Here is a 17561-nt window from a genome sequence, read left to right as displayed (position 1 = left end):
TGGTGGGCAATTGTGGAAGCAAACTACATCTCGGGTGCATCCGCAGCACTCAGGGAGGACAACCACTACAACCTCTTCAGCAGCATGAGCACTCGGTGCCTTTTTGCTCCTCAAATTTTATTTGAATCCCTACCAATGACAACATGAGCACTTGGGAAATGCTCACTTGTAGAAAAAACAAGTCAAACTTTGATTTTACAGGCCTGTGTTGTTAAAAAAAGAAACTGTCTAGTTCTGTATCAAAAAAATCAATCTTCTCTAGAGGCTGGGTTGGTAAATAAATCCGGAGGAGAAGCTGCTCTAAATTACAAGAGCTCTACACATTCACAAGCAGAGCGACAGAGGCCAGTCATACATCAGTCAGTCACACTGCGGAGCTGTGGATGTGTTTACTCCACAAAAGTAATTGCAACCATATCCTTTCACAGGAGGGCAAAGTACCCCACATTTTCCCTGGGGTGCAAAGATGCACATGGGAAGCTGGCAGTCATCATCATCCTGGCAGTCCAGACTGTACCTCTCCTCACACTAACATATGTGTGTACCTCGTGTACCCTTAAGCCATCTTAACATAAACTGGGGACCAAACAAGCCAGGCATTACCAGTAATGTGTAAGCTGTCTGGCCAAAGAGGAGTAGACTCATAATATTCTCTTTTGCAAGTCACTGAGTTAATGGCCTGTTTTTACATATATTGCTGTTACACCTGGCAACTCATGATAATAGAGCCTTGAGGTATTAGCAGCAGCACAAAAGAAAAAAAAAAAGCCTTTATCGAACAATTCCTATGAGGGGAAAAACCAGCATTGCATATGTCAAAGGCTGCATTATTAGAGCAGTATTTAGTCTGCAGCTAAAAGGCCACACAAACCTTTACTTCTAACTGCTAACTCAGGTCTCCTCAAGAGACTTGACTGGGATTTAAAGGGTAAGTATTGTGGAATGGTCTGCAGAGGAGAGAGCAGGTCCCCTTAATGCTGTCTTTTCAGGACATTATTCTTTCCATTTGTATAGAGACAATTGCTCCAGCTAACCTGCCTGTCCTGTACCCTAGGCAACCTGACAAATTAAAACTAACTGCCTAATCCATCAAACAAATGGTTCGCCTTGGCTCCATCAAAAGTAAATAAATAGCTATCCCCCCTCCCTGAAAAATAAAATGTTTCAACATCAAAGAAGGGTTCTTCCCTGCCTCATCTTTTCCTCTCCACATGCCCAAAGGGAGGACCTTACGCCATGACCACGAGGTCTGCAGAAGACCAAGATCTAAGGACTATGCATTAGTACAGGTATTTTCTCTCTAATACATCCATGAGCTCAGGGATCCAGGGGAGACTTGGGAGTGACACACCAAACCACATCTCAACCCCTCTGGTGGGGCTCCAAGATAAAAACCAAACCTTGAAGCCAATGGCTTGTCAGCTAGGGTCAGGTCTTGCAAGGCACTCAGCATTGCCTCTTCCTTCCCCACTGCCTTCAGCAGCCTGCAAACACAGTCTTTTCCAGTGCTTCTCACAGTATCTGACTTTGCTTTGAAAGTCTGAATGTATTTACCGCCTTTGATTTCCTGGCTGGGGATGTGTGCTTGGAGCCTGCTAATGAAGCTCAAAGAGCAGAGTCGAAGCACTTTCTGAATGCTGGCTGGCACAGGTGGAAGGAAACTACCTGGCACAAGTTGCCATCCTCGCATACGTGCTAGAAGACAATGCCATGAAACACCACACATCAAGGACAGGCACGGGGCTGGGGCTGTGCATCCCTGCACAGGCAACTCTGCCTGATGCCTTCCCTGTCCTGTACTGCCATGAGCCATAAGCAGACCTAAATCCCACCATCTGCCAACTTCAGGCACCCTAAGCCTCGTTAATTCAGCATAGATTGGCAACATCTAATATCTAAAGGCACTTAAAATCTTTCGCAACCACCATTAGTACCTTCATTCTGGAGCATAAAGGTTTATATGCACCTAAATAGGGGCTCTGGGGCAGCACCCTCGTCCTGGTCTGAATAGATGGGCAAGGGATGGCTGCCTCGGTCATCTACCCTTTGCCTTACACTCCAGCCACATCTAACCTTTTGCAGCAGCAGTGCCGGGTTCAGCAGCAGGCATGATGATGGGTATTGCTAGCTGGCCAGGATTTAATTGAACACAAATGGAACTGAGGCAGCCTGAGCCTGATGCAAAGTGCTTCCAGTCCTCACTTCTCCTTGGGGTCTGCAAGCCCCAAAACCAGCAGTGCTTTCCAGTTCAGGCATAAAACTTCCTTAAAGCTATTTGTTGTTTGTTTTTTGAAACGAAGCTTTCGTTATCTAGAATACACATTCAGACACACTCACAGCTATTTATCACTAATAAAAATAAACATTAGACCTGGACAGGCTAGGTACATCAGTACACTTGTTCAATAGCTGCTTGTTCCTTGCCTGAGTAACAGATGGGAATGACCACTCAAAAGCCTTTTCTTTGGAAGTACCATTATTTGCAGAGAAATTGCCAGTTCTTGGGGAAGCAAAACAACACAAAAACCCAAAAGAGATTCTCCGTGGCAGATTGCCGACGAACCGTGCCCAGGAAGCCCATCTACCACACCACAGTGTGGTTGCTCATCCATCACCCCACACTTTGTACCCCGTTACAGGAGGTTTGTTGCAGAAGGAGAGCAGCAGAGGCCAGAAGAGTCCCCTGATGTGTACCTGGCCCCTGAAGAGACACGCTGCCAGGTGCAGCAGGTTTTTCAGCCAGCTCGGCCAAGGGAACACATGGCAGCATGGCACTTCTTACCAATCTCACGATGAGCTGGGAGGGCAGGAGGGAGCATACACATCTGGACAAAGACTATTACTGTCCTGAGCCTCCTTGTCATGAGAAGGACAAGACTGAATTTTCAGGGTGTGCTGAACTGGTTGAAAAAGCTTATCACCTCCCAGGACTGGACCCAAGCATTGTGTTTATGTGTGACCATGTCTTGATGGCACCTGGACTATATCCTAAATGGATGGAGGAGAAGGCAGCAGGGCTTCCTCCTGCAGATCACAGTCAGACACATGAATGTCATTTCTTGTGAGGGAAAATTGGAAAAGGTGCCCAAAAAGCCACAGAAATGATTTAATGGCTTGAGAATACATTTTTCTGTGAGAGACCTAGCTCATAACATTTGTTTTTTTATCAAAGAGAAGACTGAAAGATGACTCTCTTGTAGCATGTGAAGCATTTCCATGGGAGGAAATACCAGCTACTAAAAGGCTTTTTAACTAGCAGAAAAATGCATAACAAGAGCCAGTGGCTGGAAGCTGAAGCCAGACAAATTAAAATGGGAAATAAGGCATATATTTTTAAAAGTGGGGGTAATTAACCACTGGAACAAATCTTCAAGGGAGGCTGTGGATTCTTATCTCTGGAGAGTTTCAAATCATGGCTGGCTGCCTTTCTAGAAGATGTACTTTAGCCAAAGAAGCTATTAGGTTCAATACATGGGTAATTGTGTGAAATGTAATGGCCTGTGATATACAGGAAGTAAGAACAGATGATCTAATGTTTCTTTCTGGCCTTAAACCTAAGAAGCTATTCATCTAGATGGGAGCCCTGAGCCTATAGCTGAGAATTTGATCCAAGGCCCCCACTGCAACATTTATAAATCTGTGAAAAATGAGTGTGTAAATGCACTGAAGAGAATAGAGTAAAACGATGAATGGGGGGCTAAGGATGAAGAAACACACCCATAAAATAATTTATTTCTATTTTTTTATTAGTTTTACTGGAATGAAATGAGCACCTATAGAAACCAGGACTGTGAGGCAGTAATTTACACTGGAGAAATTCTAATGAAATGGGAAGATACGAGACTATGTTTGGACACTGTCAGGTTTCTGTGATAAAATTGCGTTAGTAATTAATAATCTCCCAGAAAAGAGAGAGAGAGAGATCATCTGCTACCATGTGTCTATTAGCAGATAAATCCAAAGTGAAAGATATCCCCTCTGGGACAACTTGATGGATTATATTAAATTTAATGGTAATGGAAGGAATACTGTAATTGGAAGATGCTGGAGGGAAAAGATATGGTGGGAGCAAGAGAAGGAGGTGCACTGCTGATACGGAAGACCCCATGGTATAGGCATGGGCTCAGTTCCTGCCAAACTGCACCAGAAGAGCAGAAGATGCTCCATTCCCCATCGGCAAGGACCAGAAAATGTACAGGATGATCTTCACTAATATGGAAGCCAATCTGTATTATCCCCAAGGGAGGTACATTTGGCAACTGCAGTGTCGAATATAAATATTAGAAATGCCAGAATTTTTTTAATCTATGAGTACACTTCAGAGGAATAAAATGACAAGTTCAATTAGGTTCCTCGAAACAGAGGAGAGAAACTGATTAATCAGGCATGGAAGTTCCTAAGTAACCAAAACAACTGTGTGGGCTTTCTCCTCTTGACTCATGTTACAGGAGGAGGGTGTATCTATTTGAAAATGGAATATATTTCCACGTGCTCTATAAAGGAATGTCCAAACATATCTAAATAGAAAATGGTCCCTGTTATCTAGGTCTCTCCAGAGCCTCTTGTATGTTGTGCAGAGCTCTGGAATATGTACAGGAATTTTAGGGTGTTTTCTTTGAAGATAAAGTGGCTTTTTAAAGAATATGTGGACTTGGTGCTAACATCCCAAAGGGGCAATATAAACTTCACAAGTAAACTAGTATTGAGCAGAAAGATAACTACACCAAATGGCAACCTAGATTAAAATAAAACACCAACACATTTATAATGTCTGAAGTCCAAAGGCTTCTTGGAAAAATAGCCTTGTCTGCCAGAAATGCACAATGTAGAGAACCATACCCCTGCAAATTGCCAGCAGAATAGCAAGAGTTACTGTCCTCGGCCAGTGAAACATCAAATTGTTACTGCATCTGAGCTGGCTCTTTCCCAGAGCATTGGATACCATCTCTACCAGCCTCAGCAAGCTGCCTTCTGCAGATGGGCTTTTTCAGAGGTGTCGTACACCTCACTGCTGAGAGGAAGAGACAAACAAAAGCCAACGCATGTGACACAGAACTGAACCGTGCAAATAATATCATGCAAGAGGATGCATCTCGATCATAAAGCTACAGGATGTCTGCAGAGAAATTCAGTTTTCCAGTAGTGCTTCATTTGCTCACTTTGGCTGAAGGCTGAGGGAGGGGGAAGGGAGCCCCCCACTAGTCTCAAGCCCCTAATGTTTTGAAAGGGATTTTGGGGTCACTTTTTATGTCGTTTTTGGTGACAGCTGATTGAATTTGATCACGGCAGCGAGTAGGAGGGTGACCAAGGTAGGGCTGTACTCTTTGGTCATGAGCACGGCAGAGCAGAAAGCCACTGACACAGCTGCCACGCTCATCTTATTTTGGGTTTTTCTACATTGCCCAGCACCCAACCCTCCTCTGCGCCATGCTCCCCGATGCTCCTGCACCTGGGTGCCCCTGCCCACCGCTGGAGCGGGTGGGTGCGTGGCCTCCCAGCATCACAACACATTTGTCGGTGTTAGCGTCACGAGCAACTCAAGCAGCATTGTTGATCTGTGTAGTGTTGCCTCTCCTCAACAGCACCAGCCACTCCAACCCGGGGATCGCTAGTTTATTTTTATGGAATATTTTGTTCATGTGGACTTGTAGCTGCTTCCCACAGGAGAATGTCTTGGAGTAGGAAATGTTCCAAATAACATATGAGCTGCTACGTACATTCACTGCAGAGAAGTGAGAGCTAATAGATGAAGCACAAAGCTCGGCACCGAAGCCTCGCAGCACTTTTAACCGTGATTCTGCCAGTGGTTTGCTGCAAGAATGAGGATGAGCTATTTAGCTAATTCCTCTCCCCCTGCCTCCGGCAGTTATTATAAGGATGAATTATTTAATGTGTGTACACAGCTTTGATGTTGTATGCACCATTTCATATGTACATAAGTGCTAAAGATTATTGGGTGGTTCTGTCATCGCTAGAACACTAAGCATGCATTTCTGGGCTTAATTAGGTGTGTAAAAACCGCTGTACACAGCCACACTGGAAAATGTGAGTCCTGATGTATAAATAATTGTGAGGCCATGGCAAAATGGATCTCAGCCAGAGAAAGCCCATCTGGATTTAACCTTGGCCAAAGCCTGCTAAAGTGCCTGTAATGGCCTCTAAACTCTTAAGACGTCCAGAGAGGATTCCCAACTCACTCCTTTCCTGGTCTGCTCAATGTGAATTTGAGCAGAACAGGATGATTATTTCATTGAAAAAAAATCAAAGAAAAACCTGGACAGAAGTCATGAAAGCTTTGCTATAAGCTCAGATCTTGGGCACAGGCTTATCAGAAGTTTTGCAGAGGCTTCTGTGTAATCTGGGAGGGAAGTTAGTGGACCATGAGTTGCCTGGCCTGTGTGTGCATGAAGCCACCCCAAAGCCCATTTCATGACTTGCCTGTCCTCTCCACTGCTCTGCTTTAGGTGGGATATGTTGCATCCAAATACGTGTTAGCCACTAGCCTTTAGTTGCCCTGGAGAAATGCTCCACTTGCAGAGCCAAAATACTGACACTGGCAAAGCCCTTTATGCAAGTCACAGAATCCCAGAATGGTTTGGTTTGGAAGGAACCTTAAAGATCATCTAGTCCAACTCCCCCTGCCATGGGCAAGGACATAAGTCAGCAAGGCACAGCAAGTTGTGATTTGCATTTGTACAATTTATTCCTGTTTGGGGGCCGGCTAATCTCCACCAGTGCAAATAGCATCTTTGCCTGTGTGCACTTGGGGACAACACTGACAAAGCCCCATCAGCGGCTGTCACCAGTGGATATAATATGGCAAAATCCCCAAAGCAAACAAGACCTTAATTTCTCATTGAGTTTCCTGAAGTCTAAACTTGAAAGAGGTTTCATCCCTTGCTCCAGGGGTAAAATCCTCTGGCAAGAAAAGGAAAATAAAGGTTCACAGTGCACAGGCTTTCTGCAAATAAATGTCTGAGTATCTCACCAAAGGGATCAGCATGATGATGCAACTGCAACAGCATCTCAGCCTCATCGGTGCTGCAGGACCTTGTGAAAAGTAAGTTCAGCTTCTTCTGATGATCCTGTGTCATCACAGGAATGTTTTCAGAGTTCATTCTTCACATGTTAATAGTTTTGCACATTATTAAACTGGATCTAATTATGCTTGGTTTGCTAGGAGCAGCAAATCATATTCACAATTGTGTTTTCATTAAAAAAATTATTCTATACAAAGATTTCATTAAGATGCTAATTGCTACCAGAATTATATGCACATAAATAATAAACAAGAATACCTACTCATTATTAGAAAATAATTTCCACATATACGAAGCCATTTACTTTAATTTGTTTTAGATTTTAAGTGGGAAGTAAAGTGCCTGGCTAGAGTTAGCAAAAGATCCTCTCTTATGAAAATGTAGCTTGCTTTCCTTCTCTGCAGGGGGCTGCTTGCCAGGCTACACTAAAAGAATAGGTGATGCCCTTTTAGTATCGATAAAAAGAATGGCTCATGTGAAAAATCTAATGATGAGAAACATTGTGCAGGTTTAAATCACTAAAGGAGTCAGCACAAAAAAGCACAGACTGTGAGACAAATGTGTGAGGACAGCAGGCACTTTTCTATATGTGGACCCTGTATTTTAACCAAGGAAGGGTAAACACCAAACCTTCAAAGAGCCCTGGATGGGGTGACCATGTCCCTTGCCAGAATCCCTCTGAATTTGCTGGTCCTTCTTTGCAGAGAAACCACTGCAAGATGGGAAGTGAGCTCCCTGGCCCATGGGAGCCCCCGGATAGCAAGGGCAGCAAGGACACAACTGTGGCCAAAATCCTGACAGAGGTCCCTCCTCCACTGAGGTGGCAGCAGCTGGAAATGACACCAGTGAGTTCAGTCACATCACAGGAAACATCTGTACTTGTGCCTATTGGTGTCAAGGTGCAATGACAATATGGGGTTTATTTTTGGCCTCTAGAAAGAGGATTTCTTGCTCTTGAAGAGCATATTGGACACCGAGATCAAACACACCCTACGTAAGGTCCACTGACATGCCCTGTTGGACAACAGTCATATTTGGTGACATGGAGAGAAGAATGAAAAGGAAAATACAAAAGGTCTGGCAGTATCAACAAATTCTCCTTTCTGTGCCTTCCCTCTAGCACCACAGGCTGACTCCATGTGCAGGAATGGAGAGCTTTTGCTCGGGAGAAAAGTGGAAAGGAACAAGAGGAATGTAAATGCAGTGTGAAACAGAAAACACACTCAGAATTATAAGAAGTCTCTACTTCAGGAGGAGCCACAATAGAAGCCTGAAAGCCTGAGCAATAGGAACTAGGAAATAGAAAAAGGAAATTGAATTTTTAAGACCCTGTATGTTTAGATGGTGTTATCTTCAAGACAACAAACAGCAAGGGGCCAGGAAATTCAAAATTAAATCCAACACTCTCCTTATTTCCTGATTTTCTCTTGTTAAGCATAAAAAGTACATCCAGGATCAAGTTAACATTATATTTCCTCCCATGTGACTCTACTGGCATCATTTTCGTTGCTATGTATATGTGGGCTGGCCCCCTCTGAAATTAAAAAAAAAAAAAAAAACCACATTAATTGCCTTGACATGCAGAGAGAGGTAACCAAGAATTTCAGAGCTGTAGTTCACAAGAAATGTACCAAACCCAACTGCTGGTCCCACAAGGTTTTTTGTAAATCCAAGGTGAATGTCTCATGGATGGAGTTCATGTCTGATAGCAGATTGTGTTGTTATTAGATGACATTTATTGATTAGTGTGAGCTATCTGACAAGTGTTTACCCTACCAGAATTTAAATCGTGTAGCTCTTTGGTGCCGCTCCGACACAGCTGCCATCTTCTGCAGTGCATTAATTCCTGTGAGTTGACTATGAAAGGCAGGAGGAAAACTTCATGAACTGACCCTGCAGTCCTTTGCACCCACCAGATCACCAGGGCTGCTGGCTACCTGAAAGCTCTCGGCATGCCCTGCAGCATGAAGAGATCATCTGAGGCACAAGACGATGATCTGAGCAACAGGATGTTTCCAACCCCACGGGTAGTTCCTGCGCAGGGAGGTTCATCTGGGGAAACACACCCAGTGGGGCAGTGGGACGTGTGAGGTGGTGAAATAAGGCCCAGCCAGCTCCCCTCCAGCCAGAAGGCATTAGTCCCCCATGGTTGCCCATGTCCAAAGCCCTAAGAGCACACCCACCCATCAGAAATAGAAAGCCAAAGCAGAAGGTGTACCTTGGACAACCGCACAAAACAAGAGTTCATCCCACATAGGTGATACCTGTTCCCAGCCCTTATTAGCAGGGTATGCAGGGCAGCATGGTATCTCACTGCAATCTCAAGAAAGGTGCTGTTTCTCTGGCAGAGACAGGTAAGTCCACAAACACTGCCAGTGATGTCCCTGGACTGGCAGCAGGAACTCCTGGGGTGAGGAGGTGACACCCATGACCCCAAACTGTGGTGCAAGGAAACTTGTGCCTTTCTCAGGCTCATCCTCAGCATGGGGTGAAGAGCCCGAGGAGGGACTATGCCTGGTCTGTCGCTGTTGCCTGCAAAGCTTGGCCGTTAAGATCAGCATGTGGGGGACAACTGGGTGTGAGTTAGTGCCAATGCAGCTTATTCCCCAGGCAAAGGGGATTTTAAAGCCACCTGTGTGGATTACAGCCCTCCAGCTGGCCAGACGCGGGTTGGCATGGGCTCGGCACAGGCACCAAAATGTGTCCAGCCATAGGCTGGCACTGGTCCTACCCTATTCTCCTCTCTGCAGCTGGAGTCCTCCCAGCCACTGAGGCTCAGCACAACCTTCCAGTAGCTTCCTCGTTATCAGGAAACAGTTTGGATGCAAACCTTATTAACAACAAGGTTTTGCCCCCATGAGCTCGGGCGGCTCAGCAGCCTCAAGCTTGATGGCTTGCTTTCCTCAAGTGCTTTCCCCCGCATTAATGCTGACTCTGATACAAGCCCCTTTTTTTTGTTTTTTTGAGTGAAGTCCATAGCTGGCTTGAAGGCAAACAGAAGCGAGGAGGTGTTGCAGAGCCCACGGGAGCAGCAGATGCTGCCTGGTTCCCGCTGGCTGTGTCCTGCACCCTCCGCCAGCGCCCGCACTCTGCCAGCAGCCAGCGGCACACAGGTCCCAAAACACAGCCCAGGAGCTCAGCCACGGGTTTCAAAGCAAAGAGTTCGACTTTGATTATTACTTTGAGATTATTGTTAGGGAGCAGTTTTAGTCATCGTGACCTGACTTTTAACTGATACCTATGAGAGTTGACCCAAACTTCTGAGCTAATTCTGTGCTTTCAAAAACTATTTTTTTGACAATCCTGGAATCCTCAGAACTGAGGCTAAGAGGTGGCAGGACATTGTACTTTTCCCTATGCCATTTTTAATTTTAAAAACTGCCTCTTTTTACCCAAAGTCAATAGTTTTTGAAAGGAACAAGGGAGGGAGGGAAGGAGGGAGAGAGAGGAGTGCAGGAAGGGAGGAAAAGGGGAAGCAGGGAAGAAAGGAAAAGAAAGGAGGAGGGGGAAAGGGAAGGGGAGAGAGAAAGAAAGAGACAAAGAAAGGAAGAGAAAAAAGAAAGAACAAGAGAAGGGGAAGCAGGGAAGGAAAGAAGGAAGGAAGGAAGGAAGGAAAGAAGGAAAGAAGGAAGGAAGGAAGGAAGGAAAGAAGGAAGGAAGGAAGGAAGGAAATATGCTCTGTAGCCAGCAGCAAGGTTAGGCGAATTATTCTTGCATTTACAAGTGACACCTGAAAAGAAGAGTTCTACACTGTGTTCTGATCCTCCCATTTTGCTTCCTATTTAATGTGTTTTCATTCCCATTGGAAAAAGTCTAGCAATATAATTCGCATTTCAAGCTACACTGTTAATCAGTCTGCCAGAGACAGGTAGATATAGTTCTTTCTCTGCTAAGGTCTGATGTGTCACTGCTTGATGAACCAATCTTGCCAAACACAAGTTGAAATTTTAAGACATCACTGAAGGGTATGGTAAGTCCTTTCCAGGATTTGCAAGGAAGTTTTATCACAAGGGTTAAAAGTTAGGAAAAAAAAAAAACAAGGAGAAGAGGCAATGACAAAGCATCTAAAAGCACTTTTGAGTGCAATTTAATGGACTGTCCTCTTTATAAACTAACCTCCTGTTCTGCTCAATTGTGCAGTGACTGAAGACCCCATCCCAGATCCATTTTCTCAGCTGAAGGAAAGGCAGACTTACGTCTCCCAGGAAAGCACTTCAGCTACCAGGCTAGGGGTTAACATGCAGGATTTCTCCCTGCATCCCACACTCCACCCTCTCTACTCAAGTTGTACCAGTGTGTAGAAACATAAGAGATTTCTGGGGTATGGCATGAAGGGACCTGCCCTTAATGCAGCCTCACTGCTAAGAGGCTATGAGTGGTGAAAAAGCAGTCTGTGCTTCTTATCATGCAACTGTTTAATGTAAAGTGCAGACACAGGCATCCCCTTCAAACTGAACAGGATTTAGGGTTGTGTTCCTACCAGCACCTTTGTACATCCAGGCCAACAAATCCTGAATCCTTCTCTGAATAGTGGCTGTGCTCCAACAGCCACTCCTGGTGAAGATGAAATGGGTGGAGGACATGAAGATGGATGAAGCAGTAAATGAAGTTGGGAGAAGCATATGGAACAATCAGGAACATATAGGAACAAATCTTATCCCCATGTGATTTACCAGGGCCAAATGACAAGTTGGTTCAAGAACAAGGAATGTAGTTTGTAGCTACTGAATGAGGAACTGTGTTTTGTAAAGATGTGACTCTCCAAAGGATTTAGAATGTAGGCATAGCAAGCAGCTGAACACAGGCATCAGTGTCATAGGGCATATTTGGTTCTTCGTTGAGCAGATAATGCTGAAAAATTAGAAGCTGTCAAAAAGAGTCAGAAGAATTACCCTAACATGAGAGAGAAAAGCTTTTGAGAAGACCCTTAAGAAGCTTAGTCATAAAAGAAGACTGAAAAATGATTGATTAGTGTGTGTTGGTGAAGAAAAATTTTTCCATGAAGGAAAAATATAAAGCACTAAAAGACTGCTTATTTTAGCAGAACCAAAAACCAGTGGCTGAAAGATGAAGCCAGATGTGTTCATATTTTGAATGAGGAGCAATTCTTATTTAGCGCCAAAGGCAATGAACCTCTGGAACAAATTACTAAGTGAAGTCCTGGACTTCCAGTCTCTCAGTGTCCCCAGAGCAAGGCTGGGTGCTTTTCTGGCAGGTATTGTTTAAACACAGACTTCATTTGAGTTACCAGCCTCAGCACAAGAGTAATAGACAGACAGGGAAGAGCCTCTTACAGACACAAGATCAGACCAGATGATCCAGTGGGTCCTTCTGGATGTGTGCTCTTTGAACATATGAACTTAAAGGTCTTTAAAGCTTTCTTAGAAAATCACAAATATCTTTCCTTGAGATTAGCAAGTGCAGCACATGGGCAACCTGGATAAAATCAGTGCTTCAACAATAAAAATAAGAGATTCAATTATACATGACTTGCTGGCGTTTTGACTTCCACTGGCCGAGAACCTGCTGTGAATACCACTTGGACCAGGAAGACTGATGACATTTTGAAAGAACTACACCATTCTTCTGATGAACTTTTTATGAGGCAAGGAATTTACCTTTATCCATTTGTCTACAAAGATAAAAGTCTGCAGGCTTTAAAAGTGAAAAACAGGTAAAAAACCTGACTGCCTTTTCAGGACCATTTACAATGAAGTAAATACACACACTAATCTAACAGTTTATAAGGTTTGTCTCTCAGCATCCTGTCCCATTAAATTCCTCACTGGCATTCTCTTTCTCCTTTTCAGTTTTTTTGGATGAAGTCCTAGCACCACATCAGTCTATGGCCAAACTTAACAGCAGAGAAGGGAGGAAGCCTTTCAGCCTCTGTTTTGCCTTTAAAATGCCTTCCTGCTAATCTGCTTGGGTTCCCCAGGTTTGCTTAACCAGCCCTGCCAATCCTGACAGCTTTGGCAGGTCCTCTGCTCCCCAGCTCTTCTGCTCCTTCTGTATGAGTGTATTGCAGGAACAAGCCTGCACCCCACTCTGTCTTCAAGGGCACACCAGAGACAGGGGCTGGACCAGTGCTGTACAGCCCACATACACACTGACACCTCTTAACACTCAAACTTGCAATTCATTTAAAGTTTTCTGTGATTTCTTAAACTGTACTAACAATTCAGGTGTTCTGCCAGGTGGCACCATCCTCTTAACAACATACACCATCGACAGGGTTGGGACTTTTAGCTCCAGGACGGGGCTCTGGATACTTGAGCTAATGCAGTAACATTCACCCTTCAAGTTAACTGCAAATGCAGGAGGCAAGAGACATGGTTTGCTAATGGGTTTTATAGATGTTTGCTAGCAGCAGAGGTACAAAGAAGCTCAGAAAAACTGCTCCTAATCCAGGCTCATGATGGAAGAATATTCAAGTGGACACAGGTACCTCCAACCAAATCCTCTGTTTTGACCTTTTCTGTCTTGTCCCTTCAAAAACTGTGCCTGCTGTAGTCCCATGTCTCCCTTCCTCATTCTTCCAGTCTCTTGCCAGTGACTTCTAGTCTCTACTCTTCAGGTTTCTCACCCCGGTTTCTGTTTTCTTATCCATTCAGTCCTAGTCTTCCCCTCTTCCCTTCTTCTTCATCAGTCCAGTCCCCCAGCCCTCCCATCCCAGCATTTAGACACAGGTTGCTTCCCCAGTTTCAATGTTTTCATCCTGCCTTTCTTCTCTCTATATTCACGTTCAGCATGCTTGGCTCCCTGTTTGATCTCTCTCTCTGCCTCCCAGGGTATCACAATCCCAGTCTCCTTCCCCATGTTCCTCACAATTCCTGTCTGGCTTTTTATCCAGCCAGTTCTTCCCCTCAGTGATGGTCCTGCTCACAGGCATCTCTCTTTTCACAATATCTGCTCCTTCTCCCTGCTCCCATAAGGTTTCTAAGCACAGCCTCTTTGTCCCACTAATTGCAGGATGCTGCTTAATTGCTTTTTTCTTCTCAGCTTTCCTTCCATGACCACTTCTCTACCACTCCCAGTCTCTGCTCCCTTCCCAGTTTCCCCTCCTCACAGCCTGCTCTCACCAGCCCCTCTCAAAATACTCACCCAGCCTGTCTTAATCTTGCTCTTTCCTACTTCTCCTCCACCATCTCCAAGTCACAGTGTCATTCCTTTCCTGTTCAGTCTTAGTCTTTCCACACTAAGGAAGAGCTGCTGATGGGAGAGCTGGCTGGGAAGGGGGAAACTGGGATGGGAGCAGAAACTAGGAATGTGAAAGAAATGGACAGGATAGGATTAGCAGCCTATTTTTCCATTGAGTGGGTCCCCAGAAAAAATAAAACATTTGACTGCACTTTCTGCATACCCAGAAAGAAAGATAGTAGCCTGAGGATCACATATTCATTGTGGAATATTTCTGCCTTAAAGACTAAAATTTGGCAGTTATAAGTAGCAGAAAATTGGATCATTGCAAATATCAAGGGATCTTAATTAACAATTTGCCATTATTCTAGGTGTAATACAACATAATCTTATCCCAAAATAGTAACTGCTTAATCTGCATGACAACTTCATACTATTATTTAGTTCTTATGTTGTGATAACATGTGATACCCTCAATAAGGATCAGGACATCGTGTTATAAGACTTTGTAGGCACATATACTACAAAACCATCCCTTTGGGAAAGGCCTTACAGTCCAAAATGAAGATTTAATCAGCTCAGGTCTTTCCATTTTGCCCAGTAACTTTCTGATTATAAGAACATGAGGATAGAGTCCAAAAAACATGTAGGTTAAGTAATTTTAAATAATCAATTATTCATATCCAGCCATGCTGGATTTGGGGTTTAATTGCTTCAGACATGCAAGCTTCTTCTCCAGTTATCTTTTCACAGCCCACAAACACAATTTCCTATTAAAGTAGCATTGTCCTGAAAATTCACCATAATGAATTTTCCAGTCTGAGCACTCTGACCCAGTCCTAAGTCAAAAGTTTTTCTATGCAGCTAAGTACAAAACTTACTAAATCATAGGTGAACAATATTGGCCTAATATAATGAGATTCTCATAATGAAGTAGAAGCTGAATGCTCAGCTCCTGAAAAATCCATCTCTACACTTTACAGATAAACAACTGGAAACTGCACAGCTCTATTTCCAAAACCCATATAAAATGCTGTACATTTGACTTAACATTTAGCTGTAGCTTTATGATTCATAGAATCATAAATCAAATTATTTGCTTATTTGCTCCCTGTAATAGCCGCACAATTTTGCCACCAATCATGGAGCACTGAATCGGTTTTCAACTAGCATTTCTTTATTTTATTTTATAGAGCATCAGGTTAAAAAACGACCCATATTTCTGTGGCAATCTCTTTCCTGTATGCATAGCAGCAAAGAAAGAAAAAACAGGAGTACTTATTATTTTGTTAAGTGTGTTTGACTAAATGAAGTTATAAAAAAATAATGAAAATCTCTGCAATTCACCATAAAAAATTCACTTCCAAAAAGAGTCAGTAAAGCTGTCAAAGAAAAAAAATTCATTTCCATGGTATATACTATTAGACCATACATAAATGAAACTGCACATACATCAAGACTTAAATAACTATATAAATGCATCCTAAATTTCCTGAGACAGATGGTAGATCATATACAGACAAGATATGCATTCTGAAAAGATTTTTCTTTAAGAAGAATAAGAAAGGGAGGATGAAAGAATAGTGGGGAAATGTTTAAAATGCTATTAAATTAAAACAAAACCCACAAGATTATGCTGCAATATTAGACAATGCAAAGCAAATGAAAGCAAGGGATGACACAGTCATTTTGGCCCTGATTCAGGAAATTGCTTAAACACATGTATGAGGACATCTTAGTTCAGGAAAGAATGTAAGTACAAGCTTAAATTTAAGCATGATGAGATTTTCACCTTCACTCTGCCCCTGTATCCTGGATTCAGCAGCTGGAGTAGTGGGAGGAGATACTAGAAATCCTCTGTACAGCAAAGGCAGGTGAAAAGGTCTTCTGGCAGATGAACTGAGCTTGATGGCCCTCCAAGATGTGGTGTAGGAGGGTGTCTGAATGAGGGCAAGCCTACGAGCTCCCAGAGCGCTGGGAGTTCTGTACAGATCGCACTTTATAGAGCAGACTAGGGAGGCTGCCTAATCTGCATTGGCCAAAAGCTCTTGTAGGCTCCCAAGATCATGAAGATATTTTTAGGTGACTGTTGTGGTTTAACCCCAGCCAGCAACTGAGCACCACGCAGCCGCTCACTCACTCCCCCCCCCATCCAATGGGATGGGGGAGAAAAGCAGGAAAAGAAGTAAAACTCCTGGGTTGAGATAAGAACGGTTTAATAGAACAGAAAAGAAGAAACTAATAATGATAATGATAACACTAATAAAATGACAACAGTAGTAATAAAAGGATTGAAATATACAAATGATGCACAGGGCAATTGCTCACCACCCGCCGACCAACAGCCAGCCAGTCCCCGAGCGGCGAATCCCTGCCCCACCCCTTCCCAGTTCCTAAACTAGATGGGACGTCCCATGGTATGGAATAGACTGTTGGCCAGTTTGGGTCAGGTGCCCGGGCTGGGCATGAGAAGCTGAAAAATCCTTGACTCTAGTCTAAACACTACTGAGCAACAACTGAAAACATCAATGTTATCAACATTCTTCACATACTGAACTCAAAACATAGCACTGTAGCAGCTACTAGGAAGACAGTTAACTATATCCCAGCTGAAACCAGGACAGTGACCTTTGTCCCTTCTTCTAGTTCTTCTGTGCTTCTCCCCTTAGAAATGCAGCAGATTCTTACTTCAAGAGCTTAAATACCACTGGCTTAAACAGAAGTCGGGCACATGCCTAAGGTCTGAGAATAAGAATACTTTCGTACCTTGGGGTGATCAGTAATGATGTTTCCACTGCAGTCAGCAAGCAGAAGAAGATAGAAATACTATACTTAAATCTGTGGAAAAGGAGAAACTCTTGCTGGTTCTCTTCATTAACTCACTACCAGAAAGTAACAGTGGAAACATTCTTTACATTTCTCAGGCACTGCAGATAAAAGTACAAGTACAGCTGTATATCCTAGAAGGTGAATACTTCTTGCCAGAAGTGTTCAAGCAGATTGTAACATGTTCTTTATCTCTTTAAAAATACTTAAGTTAAAACACTTATTTTTGGATGTCCTTTATCTGTCATGGCTGTCCACCCTGTTACCAAACTAATAAGTATATTATTCAGATTATGGGATCAAAAGTCAGGGAAGGTTGTTATGGGTTGTGCTAAGATAATAATTTTGCTCTTCCTATGTGTTTTATACTGCATCCAGTACAAAGAGCAATCCATTCAAGTTTATATTTAGGGTGAGAGCATGATAATATAGTGGTTGTGTGATGGCTGCTTGGTCAGAGGAATCTTAACTTCAGGAATTTCCTCACTTCTTGGGAGTTTCTGATTGCGGCTTCAACAACAGAACAGTCTGTTTACCCTATCTGTTGAGCAGCAA

This window comes from Haliaeetus albicilla, chromosome 17 (genome assembly GCF_947461875.1).
Source record: "Haliaeetus albicilla chromosome 17, bHalAlb1.1, whole genome shotgun sequence".
In the NCBI taxonomy this organism is placed as follows: Eukaryota; Metazoa; Chordata; class Aves; order Accipitriformes; family Accipitridae; genus Haliaeetus; species Haliaeetus albicilla.
This window is presented reverse-complemented; position numbering follows the sequence as displayed.